The 21,511-nt window shown below is 42.9% G+C and overlaps 1 protein-coding gene and 1 non-coding gene across 6 annotated transcripts in view; both read right to left on the bottom strand.

Moving 5' to 3' along the window:
- Positions 1-21,511, bottom strand: part of LOC139537577 (cell adhesion molecule 1-like) — a 526,303-nt gene that overhangs the window by 356,020 nt on the left and 148,772 nt on the right. The gene's annotated exons all lie outside the window — the stretch shown is intronic.
- LOC139538084 (U7 small nuclear RNA) lies at positions 11,456-11,511 on the bottom strand. Its single transcript, XR_011667658.1, has one exon. It is a non-coding gene; the product is annotated as a U7 small nuclear RNA (small nuclear RNA).

Below are 21,511 nucleotides of genomic sequence, written 5' to 3'. Positions count from 1 at the left end.
GGGCCTTGTCAGGCTTCTCTCCGCCTGACCGTGGTCCATTTGACATTTACATTAGAATTAGCTCCACGGAGACACAAGCAGAGAATATCGGCAAAACCTCACTTCACCTCCTTCAGAAAGTCAGTCAATATGTTTCTCTCAAAGCCAATCATATGGTGGGCAGTAACCCGATAACATCAACATGCATGCAGTGTCATCTGATCCGTGCTCCGGCGGTGGCATGTGCAATATCTATTATTCTGCCAAGGTGGTCTCAAAAACGGCTCAACGAGAGCGGATGCAGCAACCCTAGTCATTGCCGAGCTCCATTATTCATTCGCTCATTCAGATAGTTTCCTTTGTTTTGTGGGGGCACACAGGTATGTTTATACCTCAGTTTGTGTATGTGTGTGTGAGTCAGGCGCATACCGTTTGCCATATCAAACCAACACAGCTGCCATTCTGTCCTCTTCTCAGATCGTTCCTGATCAAGCCTCACTGACTGGCTGCTTCATCTCCTCAGTCCTCCACATATTCCTTAGTCTCCCAGGATGTGCTAAATCCTCAGCACCCATGGGGTTTTGCCCTCAGTGTTTCCTCTCCCTCTCTCCATCTCTCGGTGGGGCCGCTACGTGTGGAGCAGCCCGACGGCAGGAAGCAAAAAAAAGGAAGCAGCGAGAGAGGGTGGGCGTGCTAATCTTCCCCCTATTCTGTGGTTGGGCTACGTTAGTTTACTGCCATACTTGAGATGGAAGTAGAGAGGGAACGAGAGAGAGAAAAAAAAGAAAAGTTCCATCAGCACCTGGCCTGAGTTTTTACACTGGCGCTATGATCCCAGTGGGCTTGGCAGGGGGGGAGGAAGAAGAGAGCCTGAGGGGTGGAGGGAGGAGAGAGGTGGGAGCCATTGAGGAGGAAAGGGATTATTTCACCTAATCCAAATGACAGCTACTACTTCACATAAGGGACTCCCTCTCCCATCACTTGAACGAGTCTTGAAACAATTCAAATCTAAATTGCTTCTCTTAGCCCCGAACACACCTGTAAGCTCTTTGGTGGGTGACTGTATGGAAGGAGGTCAAGGAGAACGAATCTGGTGGCGGGTGCATCGTGGGATATCTAGGTTTACCGCCAGAAGGGGGCTCACAGACCCCCCACCCCACCCACATTTGCATTGAATATTACAATGCGGCTTCGGGTCATTTAATTAGAAATCAGCAGAGCTGTGACAGCCAGGAGAGGCAGACGAAGCCTGGTGCCGTGGCCACAGTAGTGTGCCTCTCCGTGGGATTAGTTGCCGCACCAGCACAGGGGTGCCCTGGTGGTCCACTTAGCTTAGCTGTATGGCCTTTAGCTCATAGCAGCTTAATAACCATCCCATTAAGGGATGTCTTTATCCTTGACATGGGCTTTAAAGCCGATGGAAGGGCCAGCTCAAGGGCTAGGGTCGCTTGTAACCAACGTGTTTCTGTTTATTGGATCTATTAAAAGTTCCCTGGCTGGCTTCCTCCTCCGGTTTGGGTGTTTTATAGAAGGAAAGTGAGGGAGACCGCCATTTGTGACCGCCCCTCTGAAGTCAAGATATTCAGCGTCTGACCCCGGAGAGAGAAATTAATGACATCTAAGGATTTGGCCTCTTTCCCCACAAAGCAGGAAGAAAGAGAGAGCTGTCAGGAGAAACATGGAGTGTATTAATCCACCCCATGTGCTTATCCTGCTAACAACTCAAGTAATTTTTTTTCATGAATGTCATGAACATTTAAAATGCTTCGCTTCCAAAAAATTATACAGACAAACTTCCCAGGCAAGGAAAGGATTAGCATCTCACTCTCCTCTCCACCATTGGGGTAGAAACAAATAAAGACATTAGCTGTGTTTGAATACTCATACTAACCGCACTAATCGTACTATTTGTGATGTAAATTAAGTATATAGTATGCTTATTGGTCATAATATTGTTATAGTTAGTATAACAAAAGTTCCCGGATGTCGTACTACATTCGCCAAAATACGAAATATACAAGCAGTGGACACTATTTCCGTGCTTTTAGGGCCCATAATGCAATTCTTCAAAAAATGCCGTGGCTTTACATCAGTTTCAGATTTTAAGAAAATATGCACCCAAAGTCCAACAATTCATTGCTTTAAATAATTATGACAACTGTTAAGAAAATGTTGAGCAACGTTGAGCAATGACTTTTCAAATAAGTTACCTTACACGTTATGTTGGCTGACAATTTGTTCGCTACGCTATCCTTACAAACCACATAGCATATTATTACAGCAGTATGTACCGGTATGTTAGCTAGCTACCTAACGTTAGTTGGCTACTAACCAACGTTTATTGACTTGATTATTCCAGTCATACTTAGCTTAGCTAAGTGGTATAGTCATTGAGCGTTGTCAATGGACATTTAGGTGCTTTCGTAAATTCGCTCTGGCTATCTACTCTGATTTCAGAGCACTCTCGTCTGAGTGTACCAGAGCGCAGAAAAAGTGACGAATTTACGAAAGCTCAAAACCCATGGAATATAACCGGTGTCAGTAAACATCTGCAAAAATCGTAATTAAATTGTTGACAGCAGCACAGTTTGTCACCAACGCTCTGGATAACATGAAAACTGCCTAACCAGCGCTGCTAGGGCAAGTAAAATGGTCAAAGTGAGGTGTTCTCTCATGTGTGTCTGGAAGTAGCTAGCAAGCTAGCCAATGTTAGCCAGTTAGCTTGGATGCTTGACTGCCATTGTAAGGTCAGAACTCTCGAATCAAGCCTACTCTTCGGCCAGAGCATCCGGTGTGCGCTCTGAACACTACGAGAGCTAAATGCTCTGAATTTACAAACGGACAATCTAACAACACTCAAAATATGAACGCCCAGAGGGCACTCTGGCACTCCAGATTGAATTTAACTTCTTATGGCTGCAGGGGCAGTATTGAGTAGCTTGGATGAAAGGTGCACAGAGGTGCCCAGAGTAAATGGCTTGCTCCTCAGTCATAGTTGCTAATATATGCATATTATTATTAGTATTGGATAGAAAACACTCTGACGTTTCTAAAACTGTTTGAATTATGTCTGTGAGTATAACAGAACTCATATGGCAGGGAAAAACCTGAGAAGTTCCACTTCCTGTCTTGATTTTTTCTGAGGCTGGTAGATTTTCAACCAAGCTCCCATTGAAATTACAGCGAGATATGGATGAGTTTTCACTTCCTACGGCTTCCACTAGATGTCAACAGTCAATAGAACTTTGTCTGATGACTCTACTGTGAAGGGGGGCCGAAGGACACAGGAATGACTCACCACTGCCATGACCTGACCATGCTTTGACCACGCGCGTTCACGTGAGAGGCAGCTCCGTTCCATCGTTCATCTGAAGTCAATGTAATTCTCCGGTTGGAACGTTATTCAAGTGGTACGTTAACAACATTCTAAAGATTGATTCAATACATAATTTGACATGTTTCTACTGACTGTTACGGAACTTTTGGACATTTTGTCACGTTTTAGTGAACGCGCTTTGTGACTTTGGAATTGTTCACCAAACGCGCTAACCAAAGTAGCTAATTGGACATAAATAACGGACATTATCGATCAAATCAAGCATTTATTGTGGACCTGGGATTCCTGGGAGTGCATTCTGATGAGGACCATCAATGGTAAGGGAATATTTATCATGTCATTTCTGGTTTCTGTTGACTCCAACATGGCGGCTAATTTGGCTATTGTTCTGAGCTCCGTCTCAGATTATTGCATGATTTGCTTTTTCCGTAAAGTTCTTTTGAAATCTGACACAGCGGTTGCATTAAGGAGAGGTATATCTATAATTCCATGTGTATAACTTGTATTAACATTTATGATGAGTATTTCTGTTGAAACGATGTGGCTATGCACTATCACTGGATGTTTTTGGAACTAGTGAATGTAACGCGCCAATGTAAACTCAGATTTGTTTATATAAATATGAACTTTATCAAACAAAACATGCATGTATTGTGTAACATGAAGTCCTATGAGTGTCATCTGATGAAGATCATCAAGGGTTAGTGATTAATTTTAGCTATATTTCTGCTTTTTGTGACTGCTATCTTTCGCTGGAAAAATGGCTGTGCTTATTGTGGTTTGGTGTGACCTAACATAATCGTTTGTAGTGCTTTCGCTGAAAAGCATATTTGAAATCGGACACTTTGGTGGGATTAACAACAAGATTACCTTTAAAATGGTATAAGAAACATGTATTTCTGAGGAATTTTAATTATGAGATTTCTGTTGTTTTGAATTTGGCGCCCTGCACATTCACTGGCTGTTGTCATATCATCCCATTACCAGGATTGCAGCCATAAAAAGTTAAGAACACACCCGAAGTCTAAATGTCTAGCTAGTAAACTGTTATGCTAACAAGCTAGCAAGAGGTTGCATAGCAACAGCATAAACTTCCAGTAGACCGGTGAAGCACTAATACGCTCAACTGAAAGGATACCATTCGTTTAGCAGTGGTTCCCAACTTTTTATAGTCCTTTACCTCTTCAAACATTCAACCTCCAGCTGTGTACCCCCTCTAGCACCAGGGTCAAAGTCTTTGAAGCTGTCAGGCATACTCTTGGCAGCAAGAGCCTCTCGGTGGATGCTGCAGTGTACCCAAGTGGATTCGGGAGCAACTGCTTGCAAGCGCGTTACCACTCCACTTTGTCTCCCTGTCATGACTTTTGTGCCATCAGTACAGATACCAACACGTCTTGATCACCAAAGTACATTTGATGTCACAAAGCTGTCCAGAACTCTAAAAAAATAATCTCATGTTGTCCTGGTTTCCAGTGGTTGCAGAAGATGTCTCCCCCCTCTCCCCCATCAACGTAACGGACATATACCAGGAGCTGTGCCAGGCCCGCCACGTCTGTTGACTCATCCAGCTGTAACGCATATAATTCACTAGCTTGTATGCGAAGCAGTAATTGTTTCAAAACATCTCCTGCCATGTCACTGATGCGTCGTGAAACAGTTGTTGTTGTTTGATGAAGTCATTGTCTGTATAGTTTTTTTGGCCTTTTCCCACAGCATTGTCCCAGCCATATCCACGGCAGCAGGAAGAATTAAATTCTCCACAAAAGTATGGGACTTGCCTGTCCTAGCCACTCAGTAGCTCACCATATAAGACACTTCTAGCCCCTTCTTATTAATGGTATCTGTTGCTTTTATAAACTCCGCAAACTGTTTATTTTCAGAAAACTTAACATGTGTAAATATTTGTATGAATATAAGATTCAACAGACATAAACTGAACACAGACATGTTCCACAGACATGTGACTAACAGAAATGGAATAATGTGTCCCTGAACAAAGGTGTGGTCAAAATCAAAAGTAACAGTCAGTATCTGGTGTGGCCATCAGCAGCATTAAGTACTGCAGTGCATCAACTCCTCATGGACTGCAACAGATTTGCCAGTTCTTGCTGTGAGATGTTACCCCACTCTTCCACCAAGGCACCTGCAAGTTCCCGGACATTTCTGGGGGGGAATGGCCCTAGCCCTCACCTACAGCAACGGTGGGTTTGTGCCCATAGGCAACGTTGTTGCCGGTGGTGTCTGGTGAGGACCTGCCTTACAACAGGCCTACAAGCCCTCAGTCCAGCCTCTCTCAGCCTATTGCAGACAGTCTGAGCACTGTTGGAGGGATTGTGCGTTCCTGGTGTAACTCGGGCAGTTGTTGTCATCCTGTACCTGTCCCGCAGGTGTGATGTTCGGATGTACCGATCCTGTGCAGGTGTTGTTACACGTGGTCTGCCACGGAGAGGACGATCAGCTGCCCATCCTGTCTCCCTGTAGCGCTGTCTTAGGCGTCTCACAGTACGGACATTGCAATTTATTGCCCTGGCCACATCTGCAGTTCTCATGCCTCCTTGCAGCATGCCTAAGGCACGTTCACGCAGATGAGCAGGGACCCTGGGTATCTTTCTTTTTCAGAGTCAGTAGAAAGGCCTCTTTAGTGTCTCAAGTTTTCATAACTGACCTTAATTGCCTACCGTCTGTAAGCTGTTAGTGTCTTAACGACCGCTCCACAGGTGCATGTTCATTAATTGTTTATGGTTCATTGAACAAGCATGGGAAACAGTGTTTAAACCCTTTACAATTTAGATCTGTGAAGTTATTTGGATTTTTATTAATTATCTTTGAAAGACAGGGTCCTGAAAAAGGGACGTTTCTTTTTTTGCTGAGTTTACTTCTCTTACTTACTTGAAAGTCGTCTTTATTCTCGCTCAAAAAACTCCTGTGGCTTATTTTTCAAATTGTCATGTTTCGTTTCTAAATGTCTGCGCAAGAGTGAAGGTTTCCTGTATTTGACATTGTGTTGTTATTTCGCTGAACACTAGATGGTTTAATTTTTGGGGGGCAGAGAAACGAGGCTACTCAGGAGAGAAAAAAAACTCACCCAAATGTATAGCTCAGTTGGAAAATATAAATGCACTGTTTGAAAATGTGAAGATTTTTTAATGTTTTATTATGTTTTAAATGTGAATCACATTTTTATTTGGCGTACCCCTGGGGGTAAAAAAAAAATCTATCCACTATTCAATTTCAACAAAATGCCAAGCAACAGTAAGTCTTCTTCATTAAAAATTGTGTAGGTGGTAACAGAAATGAAAAAGCAGCCTTGTCATTACCTATGAGCCATGGGGTTTTGGATACCGTGATGGAAGCATTTTGAGTATAGTTTACTAAACAATAGGCTCCTGCTGGCATTTATTCATCCAGAACTGAACAATGTCCCATGTCAAAGCCCCACGTTATGAAAGCTCCGAGGCTATAACCATCACTCAGGGTATATTCAACAGGCTCTGGGGGTGTCAATTCCCCACGTTATGAGAGCTCCGAGGCTATAACCATCACTCAGGGTATATTCATCAGGCGCTGGGGGTGTCAATTCCCCACGTTATGAGAGCTCTGAGGCTATAACCATCACTCAGGGTATATTCAACAGGCGCTGGGGGTGTCAATTCCCCACGTTATGAGAGCTCCGAGGCTATAACCATCATTCAGCCTATATTCAACAGGCGCTGGGGGTGTCAATTCTCCACGTTATGAGCGCTCCAAGGTTATAACCATCACTCAGCCTCATATATTAAACTTCTCATCATATACCAGAATGAAAATGAAAAGCACGCAATAAAAACCATCATTACAATCAAAACATTCCTTCGAAAAACAGAGGAGCAGGTGGCACACTACGAATCTTGAGAAAAAAAGAAAGCAGATGACCAACTCTGGCATCGCAAAGCATTAATCAAGGCCCTAGCCGGCCAGGAAATTAAATAAGGAGACAAAGAAATGGGCTGGGGAGGGGGGGGGGGGGGGGGCTTTTGACCCCATGATATTGAGAGACGGTGCACTTGGGCTGCGGTATTTCATAAATTCATCATTGGCATAAAGGTAATAGAGCTTCTGAGGGGGGCAGCTAACGCTAACGATCACCGACAGACAGCCCTCCCCCTGAACGAGATGAAAAGGTAGAGCCTTTATGACGTGAGATTATAAAAGGTAAAAATGTGCTGCTAATGAGTAATTAGGGTGTTCTGTTGGAGGGACAGGCTCAGAGCCAAAAGGCAGTAGTCTTTTGAGGACCTTGACACGGAGACGACAGTAATTGCGGCCGTCAGAACAACCATTGATTCTCATTTTGAAATAAAACCCGGCTCGACATCGCCAGGCAGCTCCTGACGGGCGTGGGCTGACAGGTACTGTCGGCTGTAGTGAGGAGGAATATAGGCCTACCAACAGTCCTAATTTTCGCCCCAGAACAGTCCAAATTGGCTGTGCTGTTATGCTCAGGGCATTTGTCCAGTGGGTTGGTATTTGAGCAAAGTTACTGGCTAGCTATAATCCCTCCAGCAAAACAACCTGCCCTTTATGATTCCTGTCCAGCTGATCAGTTTGTTTGGAGCAAGTAAGGACCTAATGATGAAGGGATAGAACAACATTAACAAACCTCTGTTGATGTAGGCTTACTTGACCTGAAATTATGAAGTTTCCTACCAACTACGCAAAGCCTAAAATAGATGACCTGGACTGTGACAGATGTGACAGGAGATATGACAGCTATGCCCAAGGTCATTGGCAGGACTAGGCTTTTGAAAACGTTATAGTACTGTAGGCTATATGATCTAAGAGGCTGAGCTCACTCAATGCTCAAATCAGTTTGAAGTGTTGAAACTGGAGGTAAGACCAACGGCGTCAACATGTGTCATTTGGGCCACACACAGTTAACATGGACGATGACATCAGCACTGAGAGAGTCCCTTCAGGCTTCACAAATCGCCAGGTCCGCCTCATTGGGCCCTCCTGTCAAAGCATGCTGGAAAAGGAATTAAAAGCATCTATTGACCAAATTGACTCGGCTGGCAGAAGGAAGTCTCACTGAATGTGTGGTGTACTTAGCGAGGGGGAACTGTTGCCAATATCTGCACTTAAGAACAGAATACTCAGGCTAGTTCCAGAGACACAGCAAGGGTCCTCCAGAAGCTTCATTTATTCTCAGCAGGAAACTGAGGCTGAAATGAGTTCTGCCGGAGACATAAATAGACTGTCAATATGAGAGGTCAGAATAAAAGCCCTTTTATTCCATCGCAGGCTAGATTTCCATGTCTTTATATTAGAGAGAGAACAGCAAATCAGAAATAGACATTAACTTTTTCTTGTCGTTATTATCTTAAACACAACAAATGTATGTGTTGTATGGCAGCTTTATTCACGTCCAATCCAAGCTTCAGTTTCCATACGACCGTATCACTAATGAAGTGATTAGATTGATGCAGCTATCTGGACAACTTCAACCATTGATTCCCTGTCGGTAATATTGACCTGTAATATTACATCAGACTGTGGTATTCCTTAGAAACATTGTTTTAACCTGAGATGGCCAATCACAGTAAAGATTATTCATGCGAAGAGCAGATCTCAACGCAACTTGGCATACCTTTATGAAGATACGTTATGCCCCATAGAAAACCACCAGGAGCAATGCCTCTAACTGGGTAGGGGGATGTAGGCCTAAGCAGCATAGCCTAACTTGTGTTGCAACAATGTGTCATTGCAATTCAAATCTGGTAGAAAAGGCTGCTATTAACCCCATTTCTGACTGGTGAAAATAACCATGGAAAGTATTTGGAAAGGACATGGACACCAAGTCAGTTAAGAACAAATTCTTATTTACAATGACGGCCTACCCCAGCCAAAACCGGACGACGCTGGGCCAATTGCATGCCGCCTTATGGGACTCCCAATAACGGCCGGATGTGATACAGGCTGAATTCAAACCAGGGACTGTAGTGACGCTTCTTGCACTGAGATGCAGTGCCTTAGACCGCTACGCCACTCAGGAGCCCAATTGCCAATGGACATGAATCCCTGAGACCTGAAACTCAATGTAGGAAAGAACACAGCCACATCCCCCTCTACTATCTATGGCAGGGTTCCCCAACTGGCGGCTGGTGGTTTTATTTGGCCAGCCAAGTTTTCTGAGACTTCTTTATTTATTTATTTTCATTGTTGGACATAATAGACTGTAAAAACACCAGGAAATCAGCTCCAGGTGATTTTAATTAAACTTCTCTAGGGTACGGGGAAGCATTCGGAATTTTGGATGAAATGCATGCCCAATTTAAACTGCCTGCATCTCGGGCCCAGAATATATGATATGCATATAACTGGTAGATTTGGATAGAAAACACTCTAAAGTTTCCAAAACTGTTAAAATAGTGTCTGTGAGTATAACAGAACTGATTTGGCAGGCGAAAACCTGAGAAAAATCCATTCAGGAAGTAGTTTCTTTTATGGTTTTGTAGTTTTCTATTCAATGCCAATACAGTATCCATTGACTTAGGACTCAAACTGCAGTTTCTATGCCTTCCACTAGATGTCAACAGTCTTCAGAAATTGTTTCAGGCTTGTATTCTGAAAAATGAAGAAGTAAGAGCAGTCACAATGAGTGGACCCTAAAGTGTCACAGAGCTTTTTCCTGCGCAAGACCGAGAGAGTGCGTTTCTTGTTTACCTTTTAAATTGACGACGTTATTGTCCGGTTGAAATATTATCGATTATTTAGGCTAAAAACAACCTGAGGTTTGAATATAAACATCGTTTGACATGTTTCTATGAACTTTACGGATACAATTTGGATTTTTTTGTCTTCCTGTTTTGACTGCGTTTGAGCCTGTGGATTACTGAAGAAAACGCGTGAACAAAACGGTTTTTGGGTATAAAGAGACTTTATCGAACAAAAATAACATTTGAGTAAATGAATGTCTGCTGAGTTGAACCATATGAAGATCATCAAAGGTAAGGGATTCATTTTATCTCTATTTCTAAATTGTGTAACTGTTCTACCTGGCTGGCTAGTGTTTGTAATGATTTGTCTAGTGGGCTATGTTCTCAAATAATCGTAAGGTATGCTTTCGCCGTAAATTTGTAATTATGTCCTTATTAATTATGTAATTATGTCCCCCCCCCCCCCGACCATCCACTCAAGAAAATAAAAAAATCGGCCTGCGGCTAAATCTGGTTGGTGATCCCTGACCCATGGTATTCTCCTCAACCCCCACCACAACTCTCCCTCTCCCGGCAGACCCTGAGCTGAAGAGGTTAGGGCAGGCTAATGTTTACAATCTGTAATAATAACGCTGGGAACTGCCACTATAATCATCCTTGAACTAGGTTTAGCCTGGGCCTTATTGCAGGTATTACAGAGGTAATTCAAGCCACCGCTGAGAATCTTTAGATTTCATTTAAGCCTTTTTGGATGATGCTGGGCGCTGACAATGGCCGTCCATCTTTCTAAACAGTCCTTATCTGAACGGAGGATCCCAGCCTCCGATTGTGCCGTTGATGGATAGCTCTCCCGTTTTTTTCCCTTCGCACTCCCCCTCTCCTTATTTCTCACTTCACATACTGTCTGAAGACTTTCCATTATCGCATAGTGAGAAGAGGCCACAGCGGATATAGTGGCTGTCCAGAAAAAAACTGGGGTCTATGAGAAGGCAAACGAGAGTAGACAAGACGTGCTCCCCAATCTAAAGTTGCTTCCTCTCTTTGTTTACTTTCCTTCTTCTGCACTGATATGAAAACAACTCACCCGAGTACTAGGCCTACTGAGTAACCTTCTTTCATCTGTCCAACTCTTTTAAAATTAGTATGAGGAGAATAGGACAGGTAGAGTGGGTATACAGTATGAGACTGCAGGCAGGCCACTCAGAGAATATAATAAAATAAAGAATGTTCTAGTGTAACATACACCAGATAAGTGCAGTGAAAGGTGTTGTTTCACAGGGTCAGCCAGACTAGTACAGTGCCCCTCGAGAAAATTTGGGTTAAGTGCCTTGCTGAAAGGCACATGGACAGATTTTTCACCTTGTCTGCTCGGGCATTCGAACCAGCGGCCTTAAGGTTACTGGCCGAACGCTATAAGACCTAGACTACCTGCCCCCATAAAAATGGGGGCTTCTTCAATTGAAGATGCCTACTTGACAAATACTAAAAGAGCTAGTTTTCCAACTTGGAAGACACCTGATGCTCATGTGGGAGTCCCTCTTATGTCGGTAATGAGGCAGCCTTCATTGCAATATCTGAGAAAAACTGCCACACAACTTTCTTTTTTATGCTATATTAAAAAGACAAGCATTCATTGCCCAACTGCTTGGTGGAATCATGGATCTCTTTACAGGTCATAACTCAACTGAAGATATCTACATTCTCAGCCAAGCAAGGGTTGAGAGAAGGTAAAAAAATAATGTTAGGAGAGAACAGAGAGAGATAAAGAGAGATGGAGAGAGATAGAACCAGAGTGCGAACCAGAGAGAGAGAACCAGAGAGAGAGATACAGCGAGAGAGAGAAGTCTGGCAAAGTTTAGAGCTGCCACCCAGCCTCCCAGAAGGCGGAATTGCAGTCAGCTTATGAGTCAAACTCCACTCAACCTTTCGTTTCCTTGTCTCCTCACTCTCCCTTCAACACAGAGAAAAGTATGGGGCAGAACAAGAAAAAGGGAAAACAAGCTTAACTGCTTAGAAATTCAAGGTAAACAACTCCCGTGTCGGGTGGATTTGAACAAAGGCTGCAGTTTTTTCCGCACCCAGTCGCACTAGCCGAGAATGCTAAATTAGCCCCAAATAAATGAACACAATGAAAGGTATAAAAGACTCGCTCCAGGAAAATTTGGCCCTCGTCGGAAAAAAAACATGGTTCAGCGGGTCATTTAGCACATTCCCTCAATGATGAAACCTATCAAAGCCTGGTATTAGCCCCTCAAAAGCTTGACAGAAGCCCAGAAGATTACTTTAATCTAATAAACAGAGAGTTAAGTGACAATCCCACTGTAAAGCTGAAGTGAATGAGCTGGTGATGAAACATCTTGCTTGCCGAACACAAAACCGAGCCACCGATAAGACCAGAAAACACCTCTTTAAGACGAAGACATATACAGTAAAAGCTCAAAAGGTTTGGACACACCTACTCATTCCAGGGATTTTCTATATTTGTATTATTTTCTACATTGTAGAATAATAGTGAAGACATCAAAACTATGAAATAACACATGGAATCATGTAGTAACCAAAAAAGTGTTAAACAAATCAAAATATATTTTATATTTGCGATTCTTCAAAGTAGCCACCCTTTGCCTTGACAGCTTTGCACACGCTTGGCATTCTCTCAACCAGCTTCATGAGGTAGTCAACTGGAATGCATTACAATTAACAGGTGTGCGTAGTTAAACATTTATTTGGTGGAATTTCTTTCCTTCTTAATGCGTTTGAGCCAATCAGTTGTGTTGTGACAAGGTAGGGGTGGTATACAGAAAATAGCCCAATTTGGTAAAAGACCAAGTCCATATTATGGCAGGAACAGCTCAAATAAGCAAAGACAAATGACAGTCCATCATTACTTTAAGACATGAAGGTCAGTCAATCCGGAAAACAAAGTCGCAAAAACCATCAAGCGCTATGATGAAACTGGCTCTCATGAGGACCGCCACAGGAAAGGAAGACCCAGAGTTAACTCTGCTGCAGAGGATAAGTTCATTAGAGTTAACTGCACCTCAGATTGGAGCACAAATAAATGCTTCACAGAGTTCAAGTAACAGACACATCAACTGTTCAGAGGAGACTGCGTAAATCAGGCCTTCTTGGTCAAATTGCTGCAAAGAAACCACTACTAAAAGAACACCAATAATAAGAAGAGACTTGCTTGGGCCAAGAAACACGAGTGATGGACATTAGACCGGTGGAAATCTGTCCTTTGGTCTGATGAGTCCAAATTTGAGAATTTTGGTTCCAACCGCAGAGTCTTTGTGAGACGCAGAGTAGGTGCATGGAGGTGGTGTGATGGTGTGGGGATGCTTTGATAGTGACACTGTCTATACTAATATTCTAATATTCTAATATTCTAAAATGTAGAATATAGTAAAAATAAAGAAAAACCCTTGAATGAGTAGGTGTGTCCAAACTTTTGACTCGTACTGTATAACAAACTCATTGTTTCCTTTTTATCAAGAGCTAACTATTAGCCTTAGGCCTCCAATGGACATTCGTCAAAGATGGCTTCGTAGATTCCTGATTTGGAACTCAAAGGGTTGAAGGGCATTGGCAATTAAGAATCTCATTAGCAATAGCCATAGCATGCTCTCTGCTCCTGTATTGTGGACTTCCAACACCCTCTAACATCATTAGCAGTCAATGCCAATCAGGAAGAAAAAAGAGGGGGGGTATTTGTAGTCCAGGTAGCAACCATGATTGTTTACCCAAATGCTCAAAAGCTTAAAAAAACGGATGGGAAATGTGTTTACTGACACAGCGTGGTACAGCACAGTCATTAAATAATTACGGCAAGCATCAATGCCTTAGGAATTAAAATAAAATAAACACTTTGGGCGTTAAAATAAACAGCCATGCTAATCCATCAGGCATCATCAGAGACCTCCTGTCATCTCGCACAGTATACCACCCGTCCGCAACTGTAATTAACTCATTTTGGTACGACATGACAGCAAACAAAAAATATTAAATGAAAAATGACAAACAAGACTTCGGGAAAAAAGTACAGGAAGTTGCTATGGAGACCAAAAGCATATCAGTGTTCTAATTTGGAGTGGGCCCAGCTAAATCATTGCCAGAGTTAACTAACCAAATCAGAGTTCTAGCTGTCGATGGCACATAATGAATCATGCTATCAGATGTGCTATGGCCGATTAAATGTTTGATAAACTATATTAAATCAAATCTCAAATAAAAGAAATTTCACACTAGTTTCAAATAAATGAGTTTAAATAAACCTCTCAGAATAGAGTATCATAGAGCCCGCTCAATTGACCAAGTATCATAGTGAGATTCACTGATTCGTTTATTAATTAATTTGACCATTATAAAAACAAGCACACATACAACTTGAAAAAGACATACAGTACCAGCCAAAAGTTTGGACACTCAAGGGGTTTTCTTTATTTTTACTATATTGTAGAATAATATTGAAGACATCAAAACTATGAAATAACACACATGGAATCATGAAGTAACCAAAGAAGTGTTAAACAAATCAAAATATATATTATATTTGAGATTCTTCAAAGTAGCCACCCATTGTCTTGATGACAGCTTTGCACAAGCCTGGCATTCTCTCAACCAGCTTCACCTGGAATGCTTATCCAACATTCTTGAAGGAGTTCCCACATATGCTGAGCACTTGTTGGCTGCTTTTCCTTCACTCCGCGGTCCAAGTCATCCCAAACCATCTCAATTTGGTTGAGGTCGGGGGATTGTAGAGGCCAGGTCATCTGATGCAGCACTCCCATCACTCTCCTTCTTGGTAAAATAGCCCTTATACAACCTGGAGGTGTGTTGGGTCATTGTCCTGTTAAAAAACAATTGATAGTCCCACTAAGCCCAAACCAGATTGGATGCAGAATGCTGTGGTAGCCATTGGTTAAGTGTGCCTTGAATTCTAAATAAATCAGAGACAGTGTCACCAGCAAAGCGCCCCCACACCATAACACCACCTCCTCCATGATTTACGGCATCTCACAAAGTGGTTGGAACCAAAAATCTCCAATTTGGACTCCAGACCAAAGGACTAATTTCCACCGGTCTAATGTCCATTGCTCGCGTTTCTTGGCCCAAGCAAGTCTCTTCTTCTTATTGGTTTCATTTAGTAGTGGTTTCTTTGCAGGAATTCAACCATGAAGGCCTGATTCACGCAGTCTCCTCTGAACAGTTGATGTTGAGATGTGTCTGTTACTTGAACTCTGTGAAGCATTTATTTGGGCTGCAATTTCGGAGGCTGGTAACTCTAATGAACTTATCCTCTACAGCAGAAGTAACTCTGGGTCTTCTATTCCTGTGGCGGTCCACGTGAGAGCCAGTTTCATCATAGCGCTTGATGGTTTTTGTGACTGCACTTGAAGAAATGTTGAAAGCTCTTGACATTTTCCGTAATAACTGACATTCATGTCTTAAAGTAATGATGGACTGTCGTTTCTCTTTGCTTATTTGAGCTGTTCTTGCCATAATATGGACTTGGCCTTTTACCAAATAGGGCTATCTTCTGTATACCACCCCTACTTTGTAACACAACCGATTGCCTCAAACGCATTAAGAAGGAAAGTTGTATGATGGCGTCGACAGAGACGATCGCCTCGCTTCGAGTTCTTAGGAAACTATGCAGTACTTTGTTTTTCATGTATTATTTCTTACATTGTTACCCCAGGAAATCTTAAGTCTTATTACATACAGCTGGGAAGAACTATTGGATATAAGAGCAAAGTCAACTTACCAACATTAGGACCAGGAATACGACTTTCCAGAAGTGGATCCTCTGTTCGGACCACCACCCAGGACAATGGATCTAATTCCAGTAGTCGACCCAAAACAACGGCGCCGCAGAAGGGGCAGAGGAACAGGTCAGCTGGTCAGGCTCCATGCACGTCGCCCACCGCTCCCAAGTATACTACTAGCCAATGTCCAGTCTCTTGACAACAAGGTAGATAATATTCGAGCAAGGGTTGCCTTCCAGAGAGACACCAGAGATTGTAACATTCTCTGTTTCACGGAAACATGGCTCACTTGGGATATGCTGTCGGAATCGGTTCAGCCACCGAGCTTCTCCATGCATCGCGCCGACAGAGATAAACACCTCTCTGGGAAGATGAAATGGCAGGGGTGTATGCTTCATGATTAACGACTCATGGTGTAATCATAACATACAGGAACTCAAGCCCTTCTGCTCACCCGACCTAGAATTCCTTACAATCAAATGCCATCCATTTTACCTACCAAGAGAATAATTGTCAGTTATAGTCACAGCTGTGTACATTCCCCCTCAAGCAGACACCAAGACGGCCATCAAGGAACTTCACTGGACTATATGCAAACTGGAAACCATACATCCGGAGCCTGCATTTATTGTAGCTGGGGATTTTAACAAAGAAAATTTGAGAACAAGGCGACCTAAATTCTACCAGCATATTGATTGCACTAAGCGCATGGGCAACACCCTCGACCACAGCCACTCTAACTTCCACGATGCATATATGGCCCTCCCCCGCCCTCGCTTCGGCAAATTTGACCATGACGCCATCTTGCTCCTACCATCTTATAGGCAGAAACTCAAACAGGATGTACCAGTGGCGAGAACCATTCAACGCTGGAGATGTTGTACCCACTGTGACAATTAAAACCTATCCTAACCAGAAACCATGGATGGATGGCAGCATTCGTGCAAAACTGAAAGCACGATCCACCGCATTTAACCATGGAAAGAGGTCTGGGAATATGACTGAATATTAACAGTGTAGTTATTCCCTCCGCAAGGCAATAAAACAAGCGAAATGCCAGTACAGGGACAAGGTGGAGTCGCAATTCAACGGCTCAGACACGAGAAGTATGTGGCAGGGTCTACAGGAAATCACGGATGACAAAAAGAAAACCAGCCACGTCACGGACGTCACGCTTCCAGACAAACTAAACACCTTCTTTGCCCGCTTTGAGTATAATACAGTGCCACCGTCGCAGCCCGCCAATAAGGGCTGTGCCCCCCCCTCCTCCTCCTCCTCCGTGGGTGATGTGAGTAAAACATTTAAATGTGTTAACCTTCGCAAGGCTGCTGGCCCAGACGGCATCCCTAGCCACGTCCTCAAAGCATGCGCAGACCAGATGGCTGGTGTGTTTATGGACATATTCAATCGCTCCCTATCCCAGTCTGCTGTCCCCACATGCTTCAAGATGGCTACCATTGTTCCTGTACCCAAGGCGGCAAAGATAACTGAAGTAAATGACTACCGCCCCGTAGCACTCACTTCTGTCATCATTAAGTGCTTTGATATACTAGTCAAGGATCATAATCACCTCCACCTTACCGGCCACCCTAGACCCACTTCAGTTTGCATACCTCCTCAACAGGTCCACAGACGACACAATCGCCATCACACTGCAGACTGCCCTATCCCATCTGGACAAAAATAATACCTATGTAAGAATGCTGTTTATTGACTAGGCTCAGCATTCAACACCATAGTACCCTCCAAGCTCATCGTCAAGCTGGGGGTGCTAGGTCCCAACGCCGCCCTGTGCAATTGGGTCCTGGACTTTCTGACGGCCGCCCCCAGGTGGTGAAGGTATGGAACAACATCTCCACTTCGCTGACCCTCAACACAAGAGTGCATGCTCAGCCCGCTCCTATACTCCCTGTTCACCTACGATTGCGTGGCCATGCATGCCTCTAACTCATTCATCAAGTTTGCAGATGACAACAGTTGTAGGCTTGATTACCAACAACAACAAGACAGCCTACAGGGAGGAGGTGAGGGCACTCAGCGTGTGGTGTCAGGAAAACAACCTCTCATTCAACGTCAGCTAAACAAAAGAGATGATCGTGGACTTCAGGAAACAGCAGAGGGAGCACCCCCCTATGCACATCGAAGGGACAGCAGTGGAGGTGGAAAGTTTTAAGTTCCTCGGCGTACACATCACAGACAAACTGAAATGGTCCACCCACACAGACAGTGTGGTGAAGAAGGCGCAACAGCACCTCTTCAACCTCAGGAGGCCGAAGAAATTTGGCTTGTCACCTAAAACCCTGATAAACCTTTACAGATGCACAATCGGGAGGATCCTGTGTCACAGCCTGGTATGGCAACTGCACCACCCTTAACCGCAAGGCTCTCCAGAGGGTGGTGCGGTCTGCACAACACATCACCGGGGGCAAACTGCCTACCCTCCATGACACCTACAGCACCCGATGTCACAGGAAAGCCAAAAAGATCATTAAGGACATCAACCATCCGAGCCACTGCCTGTTCACACCGCAACCATCCAGAAGGCGAGGTCAGTACAGGTGCATCAAAGCTGGGACCGAGCGACTGAAAAACAGCTTCCATCTCAAGACCATCAGACTGCTAAACAGCAATCACTAACTCAGAGAGGCTGCTGCCTACATTGAGACCCAATCACTGGACACTAATAAATGGATTACTAGTTACTTTATACAATGCCACTTTAATAATGCTTACATATCTTACATACTCATATCACATGTATATACTGTATTTTATTCCATCTATTGCACCTTGCCTATGCCACTCGGGCCATCGCTCATCCATATACTTACATGTACATATTCTCAATCCCCCCTTTAGATTTGTGTGTATTAGGTAGTTGTTGGGGAATTGTTAGATTACTTATTAGATATTACTGCACTGTCGAAACTAGAAGCACAAGCATTTCTCTACACTCGCATTTAACATCTGCTAACCATGTGTATGTGACAAATAAAATGTTATTTGATTTGAGAAATTCCACAAATTCTATTTTAACAAAGCACACATGTTAATTGAAATGCATTCCAAGTGACTTCCTCATGAAGCCGGTTGAGAAAATGCCAAGAGTGTGCAAAGCTGTCATCAATTTGAAAAATCTCAAATATAAAATATATTTTGATTTGTTCAACACTTTTTTGGTTACTACATGATTCCGTGTGTTATTTCATAGTTTTGATGTCTTCACTATTATTCTACAATGTAGAAAATAGTACAAATAAAAACCCTTGAATGAGTAACAATTTTATTATTGCAGTTACATCGTAGCAGAAAAAAAGTAAATTGAGCGGCCTCCCCAACCCCTTATAGACACCTTATCTAGATTAACTCTGTTGGCGGCTGGCAGGCTAAACATGTACCAACCTTACCTGATATCTAATGAAATGTAGGCCTGGGTCTATACATCCTTGCTGAAAGGTAACCAAAGGTGCAATTAAGACCAAAGTGCATACTGTCTGATACGCCTGCCTCTCCGACGCGCAGATGTGCTACAGTCAATGCAATGATTCTGGCGCAATCCTCCCATTATCGCTGCTCGTCTGTTTTCTCCTCTCCTCTCCCTCTTTATCCCAGCACCATGGTTTGTCTAAGTGCCTCACCTATCAATCATCTTTATGCTGCACTGAGAAGATTCATTATACCTAGAAGACAGTCGAAGATGAGATTCACTAACTCCAAATTAATGATTTGGGGTAAAAACACGTAGGCAAAAACACTACAGGATGGCTGCCACGCACAAGTACTGTACATGTAGCCAAACACGACGGGAGGATCAATCAGGCTAATGGTGCCTTTCAGAGACAAGTGTAGGTAACCAGGGCTAACATGCACCAGTGGCTAGATTGCATGTAAAGATGGAACAAACAGAGGACTATTACATGATAAACAGAGCTGGCAACATGCACCATGGCATGGTTGCCCCCCTCACTTTTTTCTCTCCCTCTCTCTCCCTCTTGCTCTGTCTGTCTCTTTCGCTCTAGCTCTGTCTCTCGCCTATTAGAATTTATGTTCCAGAAACATCTCGGGGCCAGGAGCCATTTGGAGCTGAAATAAATGTTGGCGAAAAACGAGCAGAGCAAAAGGCGACATTACCTCATGGGGAAGGAAAAGAGGCACATAGAATGAGAAACAATCTCCTTCAGCCAACTTTCACACAGTAAACAGGGTGGAGAAAAGGAAGAAAATACTAGAGGACTTACCACACAATTGGCCAACCTTTCTTTGTGAGGTATAGAATGTTCGATATATCTAACAAGCAAGCGAGTTATGAGTTTACTTAGGGCTTGGCGATATGGCCTAAAGAAAAATATGGCCTAAAAATTTTTTTTTTTTTTACGTATGGGTGATTCACATCTTTTAAAAAATGTATTTCACCTTTATTTAACCAGGTAGGCCAGTTGAGAACAAGTTCTCATTTACAACTGCGACCTGGCCAAGATAAAGCAAAACAGTGCGACAAAAACAACACAGAGTTACACATGGGAAAAACAAACGTACAGTCAATCACACAATAGAAAAATCTGTATACAGTGTGTGCAAATGAAGTAAGGAGGTAAGGCAATAAATAGGCCAACAGTTGAAGTAATTACAATTTAGCAATTGACACTGGAGTGATATATGTGCAGATGAGGATGGGCAAGTAGAAATACTGGTGTACAAAAGAGCAGAAAAACAAATATGGGGATGAGATAGGTAGTTGGATGGATGGGCTATTTACAGATGGGTTGTGTACAGCTGCAGCGATCGGTAAGCTGCTCTTACAACTGATGCTTAAAGTTAGTGAGGGAGATATGTCTCCAACTTCAGTGATTTTTGCAATTCGTTCCAGTCATTGGCAACAGAGAACTGGAAGGAAAGGCGGCCAAAGAGGTGTTGGCTTTGGGGATGACCAGTGGGGCTTTGGTGACAAAACGGATGGCACTGTAATAAACTGCATCCAATTTGCTGAGTAGAGTGTTGGAGGCTATTTTGTAAATGACATCGCCGAAGTCAAGGATCGGTAGGATAGTCAGTTTTACGAGGGTAAGTTTGGCAGCATGAGTGAAGGAGGCTTTGTTGCGGAATAGGAAGCCAATTCTAGATTTAACTTTGGATTGGAGATGCTTAATGTGAGTATGGAAGGAGAGAAAATCTACAACATGTTCTCTAAATACGCTTTGTTGTACAGTTAAAGGTAAAATACACTACATTTCAAACAGTCAGGAATAATCGAATGAATTCAGGGCTTGTGAAATTATACCTAGGCTAAATATAAGCCTTCCACAATCATAAGACACAATAATAATGTAATTATTTTATAAAAATAAATATTTTTTAGTTTGTTAACATTTACACATTTAACTTCTTGCAACTATAGGGGGTGCTGTTCCGCATTAGCATTTTTGGACCATTCTGTTGGACCACCATGCAAAATGCACATTCACTAATAATGACCTAGTTCTTGTAGCAGGCATTATAGAAAATTAACAAAAATGACCTAGTTCTTGTAGCAGGCATTATAGAAAATTAACAAAAATGACCTAGTTCTTGTAGCAGGCGTTATAGAAAATTAACAAAAATGACTTAGTTCTTGTAGCAGGCATTATAGAAAATTAACAAAAATGACCTAGTTCTTGTAGCAGGCATTATAGAAAATTAACAAAAATGACCTAGTTCTTGTAGCAGGCGTTATAGAAAATTAACAAAAATGACCT

This window comes from Salvelinus alpinus, chromosome 13 (assembly GCF_045679555.1).
Source record: "Salvelinus alpinus chromosome 13, SLU_Salpinus.1, whole genome shotgun sequence".
In the NCBI taxonomy this organism is placed as follows: Eukaryota; Metazoa; Chordata; class Actinopteri; order Salmoniformes; family Salmonidae; genus Salvelinus; species Salvelinus alpinus.
Note: the sequence above shows the minus strand (reverse complement) of the source record. Positions and strands in the feature narration are given on the sequence as shown.